Genomic DNA, 13784 nt, shown 5'->3' with positions numbered 1-13784 from the left:
TGCTTACCTTCAATTGTTACAAAGATATACATATATATATTATTTATATATATATTTCTTTTTTTTTCAAGTGAAAATAAGTATGGGTTGTGGGTACTCATTTGAACCCTTAAGCGTTTGGGAGCTCAAAACATCTTTGTTCGTATGCGTACAAAGTGCCAAAAGTAGTGTTACTGTTGTCCCGTTCCACTGATTTTAATCCTATTTTGTGTACAGTAACAGTCCCGTAATTAGGATTATTTACACGGCTAACAACATCGAATATTGAAAAAAAAAATATTTTCTCTAATACGCCCCTACTGCGGGTGCTACGGACACACTCCAGTTTCACAGCGAGCTGCCTGAACACGGAGTGGGGTTTTAAGGTCAAGGTGCGACGTTATCTATTGATCTAAAAAATATTTGATATTTTTAAACACGAGGGTAAAAATTTATCAGGATAAAGGTGGGATATAATAGGTGGGAATTTCCAAGCTATAAACGATTGGGACACATTTTTAATTTAAAAATAACCGAGTAATATTGTGTAATGACAAATACATATTTGATGATAACAAATTTATTTATAATCCATTTTGCTGATAATAGCTCAAATCTAAAAAAAAATAAGCAATTGTATTAGGAGTGAATTTTTCGATTGTTTTGACAAAAAAATAATTGAGTCCCAGCCTTTTTCAGGTGTTAAACTCTGCGTCGAATGAGTACCCACATGACAAAGTTTAAAAACAATAAAAATTTTTAAATCTTTGAAAAATTTGTTTTCATTAAAATATAGCGATGTGGATACTTGTTCGAAAGGAAATTTAATATTTCGTAAGATTAGAGTACTCATTTTTTATAAAAACAACCTAGATTTAAAAAATTGGAAAAATATAAAAAAAAACTTGTTTTTTTGTAAATTCTATGAATTGATAAATTTGCGACACTTAACAGCAAGTTTATCACCTCCCACTACATTTTTTTTCTTTTAATTTCGAGTATATAATCCCGGGTATAAATCCTTCATAATCATCAGTTTCTTCGGATACATTTAAGTTATCCCCGATTCGTAAAGAAAAAATTAAAGATGAAGATATCTCAAATTTTTCTGCTCTTCGCACTGATTTTCTCCGTACTGCTTTCATCATCAGCAAACGAAGTAAGTTATTATTTAATTTATTTTTCACATTAATTTGAAATACCCTGTTACAAAAATTGTTAAAAATTACTGCAAATGTAAAAAAAAAATTAAGATCCATTAGCTTGTGTTGTACAGTATTGAATGACGCGTCGAATAAGTACCCACATGACTAGGTTTTGAAATGGCCAAAATTTTCAAAATTCCAAAGTTAAAATTTTCAAAGATTTTTTTTTTTCATTCAAATATATTGATGTGAGTACTCATTCGAGCAGAAATTAAATAACTATTGCAAATGTAAATAAATTTTTTTTTAAATAATTTGTTTTTTTAAATCCAAATTTAAAAAATTTTTTGTCGTTTACAAATATATCGATGTGGGTACTCGTTTGAGAAAAAATCACGAGTTCTACACACTGTACATTAGGGTGAGCCGAAAATACGCTTTTTTTGAATTTTCATTATTAATACCAAAAATATTTTTTTTTGTAGAAAAAAAAAATTTTCGGAAAACTAAAAAAATTTTAGGTCGATTTTTTAGGCTCGCAAAATCTCGTTAAAGTTAGAAGTTATTTAAAATTTTTTTTTCAACTCATTTTGATTTGAAATTTAATTCTCTACGAAAAAGGACTTACAATAAAATTACATATGGAAAGTTGATAGTTACTGAGATAATTGCAATTTTGTTCTAAAAAATATAATTTTTCAAGATATTATCACTTTTTCAGGGTATAGTATAAATTTTATCATATAAATTTCATGGGAAATTAAATTTCTTACAAAATCGGCCTTCTGATACAAACTTGAAATTTACAGTTATTCAGAAACTGGCAGTATTATGTTTAGATAGTCACATTTCTCGTTACTTAGTGGCTTTCCCAAGAATCGCCATTATCTTTGTAACTATCAACTTTAAAAAATTTTGATCAAATCTGTTTTGTAGAAAATTGAATTTCCTATGAAATTTTTTTTTATGATAAAATTTATTTTTTACCATGAAAAAGTGATAATATCTTGAAAAATTTTATCTTTTAGAGCGAAATTGGAATTATCTCAGTAACTATCGACTTAACGTTATTTTATTATAGGACCTTTTTTGTGGAGAATGAAATTTCATATCAAAATAAGTTGAAAAAAAAATTTTAAACAATTTCTAACTTTAGCGGGATTTGGCGAGCCTAAGATATCAACCTAAATTTTATTTTGTTTTCTGAAAAATTTTTTTTTTCTTCAAAGAAAAATATTTTTGATATTAATAATAAAAATTCAAAAAAAGCTCATTTTCGGCCCACTCTACTGTATATATGTAGTGATGCAAAGTAAAAACCTAGTCCCCAAAAATTATGTAAGCCAGATAAATATAAATTTATTAAATTTCAGAATTGCCAAACTTTCGGATGCCCACCGAAGCATAGATGTGACGAGTCAAGCGGTCAGTGTTTGTGGGCAGGTATAAATCCGCCTAAACCTGGAGAATGCCCACATATGCGTGCATGATGAAAATCTTTATAAAGATTTTACAGTTCATTCCAATTGAAGTCTCATAATTTGTATGATAATACATATATATTTGAAATAAAAAATATAAAAATGTTACAATAAATCAATGAATTTTTTTATTTTAATTCCAAACTCAAATTCAAAAGAAAGTTTAAAAATTTTTTTCAATAAATGTAAAAATAAAAAAAAAATAAGTAGACAGAAGTAACGAAGCTTTGAATTCTGCTTCGAATGAATATACACAACACCATATTTTACAATGATTCAAAAAAATTTTTTTAATATATTTTTAATAGTATGCTGATGTGGGTACTCATTTTAGAGGAAATTTAATAGTAATTCACAATATCGATGTTTTTTTTTTTTTTTTTTTTTTTTTAAATTCATAATTTAAAAAAAAAATTTTAAATGTACATATATATTTTATCAACGTATTTATTTGTACGAAAAAATAATTTTGGGTAATGGGTATTCATTTTAAATAGCTTTTAATTTTCTAACAAAGTATATATATATATATACCCGAAAATTTAAACCCGTTAAGAGCTATCGCGATTATAAAATTGAAAAAAATTTTTTTTAAACATAATGATAGTTTCGTAACAACGCATAACAGAAAAAATCAAACAACGATTTATAAAAATTGATAAGAAATGAATCATTATTTGGACATCATGATTAATTTAGTATTTAATTAATCACGTATTTAAAAAATTAAATAACAATCTTATATATTTTATTTATAACTTTCTGCTATGAAAATCGATGATTTTCGAAAAATTATTGTTTTTTATTCAAATCGAGTTTTCATCGGATGTCGATGTTTTGAGGTCCTTAGAAGCTATTTGCGCGCGCGCGCGCGTGTGTGTGTGTGTGTGTGTGTAAACTTCCTATATCTTTTCAATGAATTGGCCGACAGAGAAGTCTTCTCTCTGTAACCGATTTAGATGATTCTTGCGGCAATCGACCAAGCTTGAATAAATTCTAAAAAAAGTTGAAAAGTACAAAAAAAAAGAATTTTGTTTTTTTCACTTTTTTTTTTAAATTTCTCCAAAACGACCTGAGGAATTGATTCCAAAATCTAATCAACTTTCGCAACTGTTTTCCAGTTTTTTTTTAACGCCAATAATAAGCATACAAATTTATAAAGCTAGTAAAATAAATAAATCGGATGTCCAGAGTATGGAAATCCGCGTCGAATGAATACCCACATGACCATATGCATGCATTTCAACATTTTTACATTTTTATGTAAGCTTACTGTAGTACTAATCTTTTTTACTATAAAATCTTAAAATGCATGTATCTCATGAACAGTGTACTTTAGGAATATAAGTGTCATGAGGAATTTTGTAGAGGACAAAATTACCTAAAAGATTGGTCCTATGCATATTTTTTGTAAGATGATCCGTTTCTTCACTATTAACAAAAATAAATGAAAAAAGTGAAAAATTGACTTTTGGAGCTGACACAATCGTCTAGATCGAGTTAGACTAAAACCGTTCTATACACTTTTGAAAAGCAACAATTACTCTACAAATAAAAACTAGTTTCAAAACGATAGCTCAAAATCGGGCTAAGTTATAGTAATTTAAAAGAAAAGTTGTTTGATTTACATACTTTTTAAATGGGAAAACTTTGATGCTCGAGAGGAAGTACTTAAAATTAAAATTAAGAGCTGAAATTTTCAGGCAATTTTTCTCTCAACATAAATAACAAAATTTTCTTGTATTCGCTAAAAAAAAAAATGTTCGTTTCAAATGAAGCACTCTAATATATGTATACGTTTGTAAACTTTTGAGCTAATAGTATTTTTGAAACCTACTCGACTATCTAAGACAGAACACACTAAACTTTTTGGAAAATTGTGCCATAAAGTCAAATGCAATAGTTAGTTTTCTGTGAAATATACTAAAAATATGGGAAATTTTGAATGTGTATTTTTGTAAACATTGAAAATAAATACGTGGTGTGGGTACTCATTTTATAGAGCATGAAATTCTTTATTAATTTACATATTTATAATACTTTTAAAAAATCAGCGAAAATTTTTATCCTACAAATATTTTTGAAGTCATAAAATAGAAAATATTATTTATCAATTTATTTAAAAAAAAGATAACAAGTATAAAACTACGCAGTAAAAATAATTGTAAACAACTTTAATTACTTTTTCAGATGTTATCACAACTATTATTATGTTCTGATTAATTTAGACTTGAGTAATTTTGAAGCTTATCAGTAAAAAAAAAAACAATAATTAATAGCTTTCGATGCCTTATAAAAAAAAATATAAGAACCAATAAATTATTGTTTTATATATATTTTTTTATTTTAAACAAAATATATACTTGCGAATATTAAAAAAAAAATAAATACATGAAATTTTTTTAGCGTAAAAATACGCGTCGATGGAGTACCCACATGATAAAGGTTCCAAGTTCTCAAAATTTCAAAATTTTTAAATCGTAATATATAAGAAAATTTTTTTTCCATTAAATATATCGATGTGGGTACTCATTGAAAAGCAAATTCGATAATATACACGATCTACATACTTATCAATTTAGCTTCAAAAAAGTAAAAAAATAAAATAAATTTTTGTTGTCAACAGTGCTTATAGTTGATAAAATTGACACACTATGCAGTACAGTCATCAGCTCCCACTCCATTTTATTTGCTTTGAACTTTTGGTATATAATTCAGCCTAAATCTATCATACTCACCAGTCTTTTTAAACACATCCTCATAATTCTTGACTATAAAAGAAAACTAGAAATGAAGGTGTCTGGAATTTTTTTGTTTTTCGTCATGACTTTTGCTGTTCTACTCCTCTCATCAGCTGTCTCGGTAACTGACTATCTAATTAATTTTTTTTTTTATCAATTTGAAACGGCTACTCATAATAATTTCTATTAATTACTATAAATATTCAAAAAAATAAAAATCAATATCGCGTAACTAATTTCAAAAAGACATACTTTTACACGCCCTTTTAGCTTTAGGAAGCCAAAAAGACGTATAGTTTGTTTTTCATTGCCAATTGCTTTGTAGACTTATTTTATAGCTAAAAATGAAAAAAAAAAAATTTTGAAAACCTAAAGGGCATATAGCTTAAAGTATAAACCCTTTTGGTTTTCACATTTTTTTTTTTTTTTCAAATTGTCAACTTTAAAATAAATTGACATTATGATTAGCAATTAAAAAAGAAATCGTACACACTTTTGGTTTTAAACTTGATGACTAAAGCTAAAAAGACATATAAAAATATGAGTCCCTTTGGAATTAGTGAGACGATCTACTTATACTGTCGAGCATTGTATTACGCGTTGAATGAGTACCCACATGACTAGATTCCGAAATGGTCAAATTTTCAATATTTGAAAGCCAAAATTTTTTGGAATTTTTTTGTCTTCAACATATATTTGTGTGGGTACTCATTCGTGAGGAAATTCGATAATTAGTATTGATAGGTATGAATTAAAAAAAAAAAAAATTTTTTTTTTTTACTAATACATTGATGTGGTACCAGTTTGGAGGGAATCACGAGTTCTAACATACATTCTATATAAACACGCTCAATATACTCAGAGAAAAAAAATTTTTTGTTTAATTCCAGAGCTGCATAACAGACGATGATTGCCCTGCAAGACACTGGTGCAATCAGGGAAGCTGTGATCATGCACACGGTCCTGGGCAGACAGCTGCAGATTGCCCATACTTGCACCCGAAACACTAGAAATCTTCATACAGATTTTACAGTTCAATTTTATCACATTCTTCTTAATTTGAATCATAATATATAATCTGAATCGAAAATATAAGTATTTAAAAAAATGCATTTATTTTATTTTTTTTTATTTTTAACTCGATACCCAAAATTTATAAAAGAAATAAATAAATACAATCAAATATATAAAAATAAATTTAAAAAAACTTCAGTTCATTGGATTCTGTTTCGAATGAGTACCTGCATCATCAGGTTTCAAAACGGTCAATTTTTTCAAATATTCAAATTTTTTTTTCCCAAATTTTTAAGTTTGCCAAATATATTGATGTGTGTACTCATTCCAAAGAAAATTTAATTACTACTAATGATATTGATCTTTTTTTTAACTCATTATATAAAGAAAAAAAAAATCAAAATTAATTTTCTTTGTAATTCTTTTGTTTATGGATTATATTGATCTTAGTACTCGTTTCAAAGTAAAATTAACTATATAAGTAATGATAACTTTGTTAATTTAACTTGGTAAAATATTATTTCTAAAATATTAAAAAATTTTTTCTTTATTCAACTTAATTATCAAATACAGTTAATAATTTTTTAACTGGTTAATGCGATTTTATAATTCTTATAAAAAAAAAGTTCAAGTCAAAAAATGACCATCGATAAATAATTATTCGTGAAACTGAATATATTGTAGAATATGATGTATCAAAGTAGAGGAGGGCGGGACAAAACGATATATTTAAGGAAATACTATGTTTTTGAGGACTCAAATACACTAGATATATTTTTTTCTTAATGATATACAATGTAAATAGAAAAAAATTTTCAGTTGCGATTAAAAAAAAAAAATTTCATTTTTGCGGACAAAATGGGGTACCCCCTAAAAAAGGTCAAAAAAAAATTCTGGATATTGAATAATTTTGATTGAATTAAATTTTGTTTTAATTTTTTTCGTAATTCGCCAATATTTTCGAGTCTACTTGATCAAATGATCTGAAATTTGACACACACACACACACACACACACACATGCAGAAACTCGGACATCATTCTAAAAACAGTCAGAATAGCTTCCTAAGACCTCAAAACGTCGACATCTCATGAAATTTCGATTTTCGCAAATCGGGGTGAAAACAATAACTTCCCGAAATTTTTGAAAATCATCGATTTTCTTAGCGGGAAGTTAAAAAATTTTTTTTAATTCTCTTGTTGAGGGTCTCTCTTGAACGAATGAACCTGTTTTGATAGCTGAGGGGGCATTCGACGCGGCTTATAAAGTTTTAGAGCTCATTAGATTTCAGATTTAATCCACCGGACACATTAAAAGTTATCCAAGAAACACATTTTTGAAAAAATTTTATTTTTGGAATATCTTCAAACACACTCTACCGATCAAGCTCAATTTTTGACAGCTTTAGATATTAACAAGCTGCGTCGAATGACACCTTGACGATCAAAATCAGTTCATCCATTTAAAAGTTACAGATATTTACATACCTACACGGAAAAAAATCCTGTTGTAGCAACAGGATTAACTATTGTTGCGATTTAATAGTAAAATATCGTTACACAGTAAAAAATTTTGCGTCATTGCGTCAAAAAACTTAGTGTTAAAAATTTTTTTGTTAAATATTTAATAGTTTTATGTGTGCATTTAACATTTATTCTGTTTAGTCAACACAAAAAAGTGTTAAATATTTAACACAAAAATTTCTAACACTAAGTTTTTTGACGCAATGACGCAAAATTTTTTACTGTGTAACTACACTGTTAAAAAAATTGTTTGAATTTTCAAAACATTGTATATAACGCAATAAACACATACATTTGTGCTTGAAATTTCATTACTAATTTCATATAGAATTTAACATACACGTTTTTGAATTTTAAAATCAACACTTTGGCTTTTCAAATACTTCGTTTTGAATTTTTGAATACAATTTTTTTAATAATCAAATACTTGTATTCAAAGAAATGTTTTGAAAATCTGAAGCGTTTATTTGAAAATTCAAACGCATGTATTTTGAACTGTATACGATCGTTACAATGAAATTTCAAACACAATCGTATGTGCTTATTGCGTTATAAACAATGTTTTGAAAATTCAAACATTTTTTTTAACAGTGTATGATTATATGGAAATTAATGACTATTAGGTATGTAAAGTAACAAAATGTTTATTGATAAAACTTCAAAATTTTGTAAACTGTCATCAATTCCTTATAAACAACATTATAAATTTTTTTATATAATATAGCGGGTGATTATAGTTTTTTTCCTTAAACGTTTAAAAAAGTAGAAGTTAAGTAAATATTTTAATATTTAAATCACTATAAAACTATATTATGTTTATTAGCATTATGCTATATCACATTTAATACTGTATACTGTCAATGATGTTCAGTTCAGTCACAACTTTTATTTACTTTATATTATCGAGGAAAAAAAAACTTAACAACAATAAAGTCTAATGCATACCGCGCACATTACTCAAATTTATTATATATTTAACTAATTAGTATTAATACACAATCCTTTATTACTGAACGCGCAGCACGTCACGCGCAGAAGTTTCATATACAAGTATTTGAATTTTAAAATAAGTATTATGAAATTTCAAATGGAATTATTAAAATTCAATGTGTTTAGAATTTTCAATACTTGCTTCGAAAATTTAAAAAACAAGTCTAAATTTTAAGTACGCTCATTAAAATTCATATTCTTTCTCTTAATTTTAAATACCAGCTTGATTATTAAATTACGTACATTAAATTTGGAGCTTTTTTTATTGAAAATACAATTCAAATATCTATTTATGAAAATTCAATTCCTTTTGTATTGTAATTTTCAAATAATTTTTTACAGTGTATATTTTTCTATTAAGTCGCTACAACAGTGTTAATCCTGTTTCTACGACAGGATTAATACTGTTGCTGCAACATGCCTGCCTCCTGTTGCAGCAACAGGAAATTTTTTTCCGTGTACATACATACACTCGATCATTTTGAAATTAGTCAGAATAGCTTCCTAGAATCTTAAAACGTGAAAATCTGATAGAAATTCGATTTTCAAAAATCGGACCGAAACCAATAACTTCCCTAATTTTTGAAATTTTTCAATTTTCTCAGCGGGAAGTTAACAAATTTTTTTTATTCTTCTTTATTAAAAAAACTCACGGTATAAAAATCAAGTCAATGAATTAGTTCAGTAATTTTTTTTTATTCAATCGAGTAGAAAATATTTGATATTGTCAGTGCAGATAAAAAATGTTTTTAAAATTAATATGCTTTTTATGAATCATAATTTTGATTAATGAATGAACTGTAGTATGGAGTGGTCCATATTAGAAATTCCATACTCTTGAGCATCCGTAGTAGCGTCCATTGTTACCAGAAATGGGTCTTATCTCCATCCAAACGCATTTTCCAGAACAGCAGTCACTATCTTGCGTGCACTAATTTTATTGTCATAATTATTAAATCATAAATTATTTATTTTTAACCTTTCGTTCGTCGCTTATCTTTTGCCGAACGTCGTTAGTCGCACAGTGAGGAAATCGCCACAGCGTTAATTAAAGTGCAATGTTGCCACGTCGATTTTGGTTACTCTACTTTAGATCAGATTATTCATTTTTTATTTACATTTTTTTAAAATGAATATGTTCTATAAAATTTATTTACTATTTATATGACTAAGCTCCGATTTTGTTAACTGATTGAATCAGCTGAGAACATTTTTTATCAATATGGCAACGTTGCACATCAAATTTGACTTACAAAAGTAGTCGCACAGTGAGGGAATCCCCGCGATTTCACAATTTCTTCGCATTAACATAAATTTATAAAAAAAAAATAAAGCAACAGAAAATGTAGAAACTTTTTATATCTACCAATAATACACTGATACACTAATTGATGAACCGGTTTAAGAAAGTAATAATTAATTTTTCGAAAATTATCAAAAAAAAAAAAAGACATGAATTTCTCACAACGCGACGAACGAAAGGTCAACAAGACTGAATTTGAATATTTACAGGCTCCTCATGTTCAGCACATTGCGCAACGACTGCTTGCATCATGGAGATGAAAACCAGAATGGCAATTAATCCAATCAGTATTTTTGACATTTTTCAATAGTAATTAACTTGAATCTTCACCTAAATTATATCCAAGTTTCATATCAATGAAAAAAAAATAATAATATTTTAGTAAATTAAAATTTTAGTAAATGAAATACTGTTGAGCTTTAAATACTTAAAAATTTGGTGTAAATAGAAAAACTTAAATAAATATTTATAAGGATTTTGTAGAGCTTAAAATTTCCCGTCAAATAAGTATCCACATGAAAGATTTTTTAAAACGTCAAATTTTCGAAATTTAAAAATTTTCATTTTATTTTACGATAATTATGTAGGTATTCTTTTCAGAAAAAATTCTTATCTTTTATAGAAATTTTTTCAAAATTAAATATTTTCAAAAATAAAAATTTTCGAAATTTTCATTGTGTTCCCGAAATTAGCTCGAAAAAAATAAAAAATAAAAATGAAGGTATTAAATAGCTCAAAATTCTCCATTTAATGAGTACCCACATCACTAGGTTCAAAAATACTCGAATTCCGATAATTTCCAAAATTTTTAATTATTCAAATTTTTATTTCAATTAAATATAATGTTGTGGGTACTCGTTTCGCCGGAAATTTAATAATTATGAATAATTTGCATGAATTTTTACAAAATATATTATTTTGAAAAAATAAAAATTTCAAAAATTTAAGTTTTATTTCGAAAGTTTGTGATGTGAGTACTTAGTCGACAGGACATTTTATCACTAATAAATCAGGACCAATTAAAAATTTAATTTAAAAAACCATATTGTTATTATCACTCATAATGAAAATAAACTACAATTGACACAATAATTATTTATCAACAAATAGTTAAATAATTAATAAACTCAATGGAATTTATTACTAACAGCTGGCCATCACAGTAACCAACTCACATCATATAAATAATTACAATTTTTAAAAATAACTTTCCAATTATTTATCAACTTGGTCGTTATTATTTCTTGCTACCAAAAGGCAATATTCTCACTTTACTCTATAGTTGCTCAACTATAACTGATATTTGTAGAGTTTAATCTCTTCACTTTTCACTCTTGTCTATAATTAGCATATATTATTATTATACCCGATAATTTTTATATAATTCCCCTACCAGTAAATATAAAAACGAGTTTTCTGTAGTCTTAAGTGTCACTATCTTAACTCTCCCGCTGAGATTCTCCTTTTCGTAATTCCTATCCTACCTTGTGGAGTTTTTTAAATTATTATTTAAAGGAGCCAATCGGACTACAGTGTCTTGCAAGATTTCCTTATAAGGAAAGATGTTACAGAGCCTTCGCCATGATCGTGTCACGTTACGTGTCATATCACATATAATGTGCTACATTAAATTAAATTTTATATAAATATAAGCACAGAAGAGTGGACAAGGGTGAAAATGGTGATATAATAAATTTGTATAGAAGTCGGCAGCTCAAAAAAATTTGTTATGTACACGGTCCATTTTACCCTATAATTGATTTATGTCCGTCAGTAAATAGGAAATTCGATGCCCTTTAAAAAGAGTACCAACAAGACATAGTTATTTTTTAAATTTATGTGTACATACTTTTATATATATCTATGAATACATCTAATAAATTAATTTATTTATGTGTGAAAAATTGAAAATTTGATGAGCTTCAAAATGAGTATCAACAACCCATAGTTATTTTAAAAAGGCATATACGTGAAGCATAACATCATGATCCTAAAATTAACAGACAATTAACAATTTTCGGATTTTGTTTTCAACAGATGAACTGCAAAAAAAAACTAAGACAATGCACATGTAGAAAATTTTAAAAACTGTAGGTGCAATTTTTTCAAATATTTTTTTTTTCTATAATTTATCGTTTAGAAAAAAATCCAAACATTATTAGACGTCGGCCGACTAGTATCATCCAACATTCGCTTATTAAGGGGGTTCTCTCGTGTGATGGATTCAAAAAATAAATTTTTTTTTGCCTAAATTGTTTCCTTAACATATGTAGAATATTTTAGCAAAGTGATTTTTTAAAATTCCAAGTTGTTATAAAGATACAGCAGTTAGAAGAAGCAGAAGTTCGGAGCGCTGAGTTGACTGATAGAAAGCTAGGTCTATTATGACATGTCAACTTGGTACCTGAGATTTTTCTATACAAGCTTACACATAACAGAAGAATAGGCAAGAAAATGGAGTACTTTATGGATAAAAAATCACAGATTGATGATTAATTAAGATTGTTATAATATAAACCCTACTCAAAACTTCAAACGCGTTTTTCTCAAAACTGTGTTTTTCAAACTTTCCTCCATCGTGTGTGCATTCCGAAATGCGCTGCGAGAAGCTGTAGTGTAGCGCATTTTGGAGTGCATACTTATTAATTATTCTTATTACTTGCATGGTAAATTTAAATATTTGAAAAATAAATTATTAGAAACTGGAGAAAACTAAAAATCGTATGTCGAAATAAAATGGCAGCAAAATATGATAGAAAAATGATGAAAAAATTTAAAAAGTATACGCAAGTGCTTGAACAAACCTTGGTGGAGAAATAATATGCAGAAGGGTATCCTAATACACTTGGAGATTTAATTTAAATTGCTCCAAGTGTACAGCAGCTAAACAAACGTCACGTAACTGCTATTTCCCACCAGACGATGCCAGATGATTTTGCTCAGGAACTTGGAGGTTATCAGCATCAGCAATTTGCAACACTTTATACTAACACTAAACACTCAACACTTAACGACACCCCATACACTTTGCACAAGTTAAATTTTACAAACACTACACATTTTAATTAAACAATTACTATGAGCAATAAATTTTATAAATAATTCCGCGAATTAACTGCAATACTGTGTTTCAATTTAAACGTAAAGAAGAATCTGGACTACTACTGCCATTTTAATGATATTGACTGCCGCTATTAGACCGTCAGCTGATACAAAGCAATCGATTTTTCGATTCATTCTCTTACCTCCATTTTAGCCAAAATTAAACGCTGAATACAGCAACGCGCAGTAGCGCCAGTTCGGCGCGCAATTTCAAAATTGAAATTTAATTACTTTATTAAAATTTATTTGTGCCAATAATTATATTAATTAGACTAAAAAATATACTCGAAATTTTTTATTTTCATCAATAATTTATTAATTATTCTTATTACTTGCGCGGTAAATTTAAATATTCGAAAAATAAATTATTAGAAATGGGAGAAAAATTAAAAATCATGATTCAAAATAAAATGGCGGCAGAATATGATAGTAGTATTTAAAATATTAAAAAAAACACGCAAGTGTTTCGCGTAAAGAGCATGCTGCCAAAATCAGAATAAAATGAC

General features: G+C 27.2%; 2 long non-coding RNA genes across 3 annotated transcripts; one reads left to right on the top strand and one right to left on the bottom strand.

The window, feature by feature from the left end:
- Nucleotides 1-4960: 4960 nt before the first annotated feature.
- LOC128667585 (uncharacterized) lies at nucleotides 4961-6458 on the top strand. The gene is made up of 2 exons (XR_008403526.1): nucleotides 4961-5467; nucleotides 6237-6458. It is a non-coding gene; the product is annotated as an uncharacterized LOC128667585 (long non-coding RNA).
- A 3091-nt stretch (nucleotides 6459-9549) lies between these two features.
- Nucleotides 9550-11560, bottom strand: LOC128667583 (uncharacterized). 2 transcript variants are annotated; one of them, XR_008403520.1, is made up of 3 exons: nucleotides 11352-11560; nucleotides 10384-10506; nucleotides 9550-9804 (listed from the first exon to the last, which is right to left on the bottom strand). It is a non-coding gene; the product is annotated as an uncharacterized LOC128667583 (long non-coding RNA). The 2 variants fall into 2 exon arrangements; XR_008403521.1 differs by having other exon boundaries at nucleotides 11369-11560.
- Between the last annotated feature and the right edge of the window lie 2224 nt (nucleotides 11561-13784).

Source organism: Microplitis demolitor, chromosome 4 (assembly GCF_026212275.2).
Source record: "Microplitis demolitor isolate Queensland-Clemson2020A chromosome 4, iyMicDemo2.1a, whole genome shotgun sequence".
Classification (NCBI taxonomy): Eukaryota; Metazoa; Arthropoda; class Insecta; order Hymenoptera; family Braconidae; genus Microplitis; species Microplitis demolitor.
This window is presented reverse-complemented; position numbering and strand designations above follow the sequence as displayed.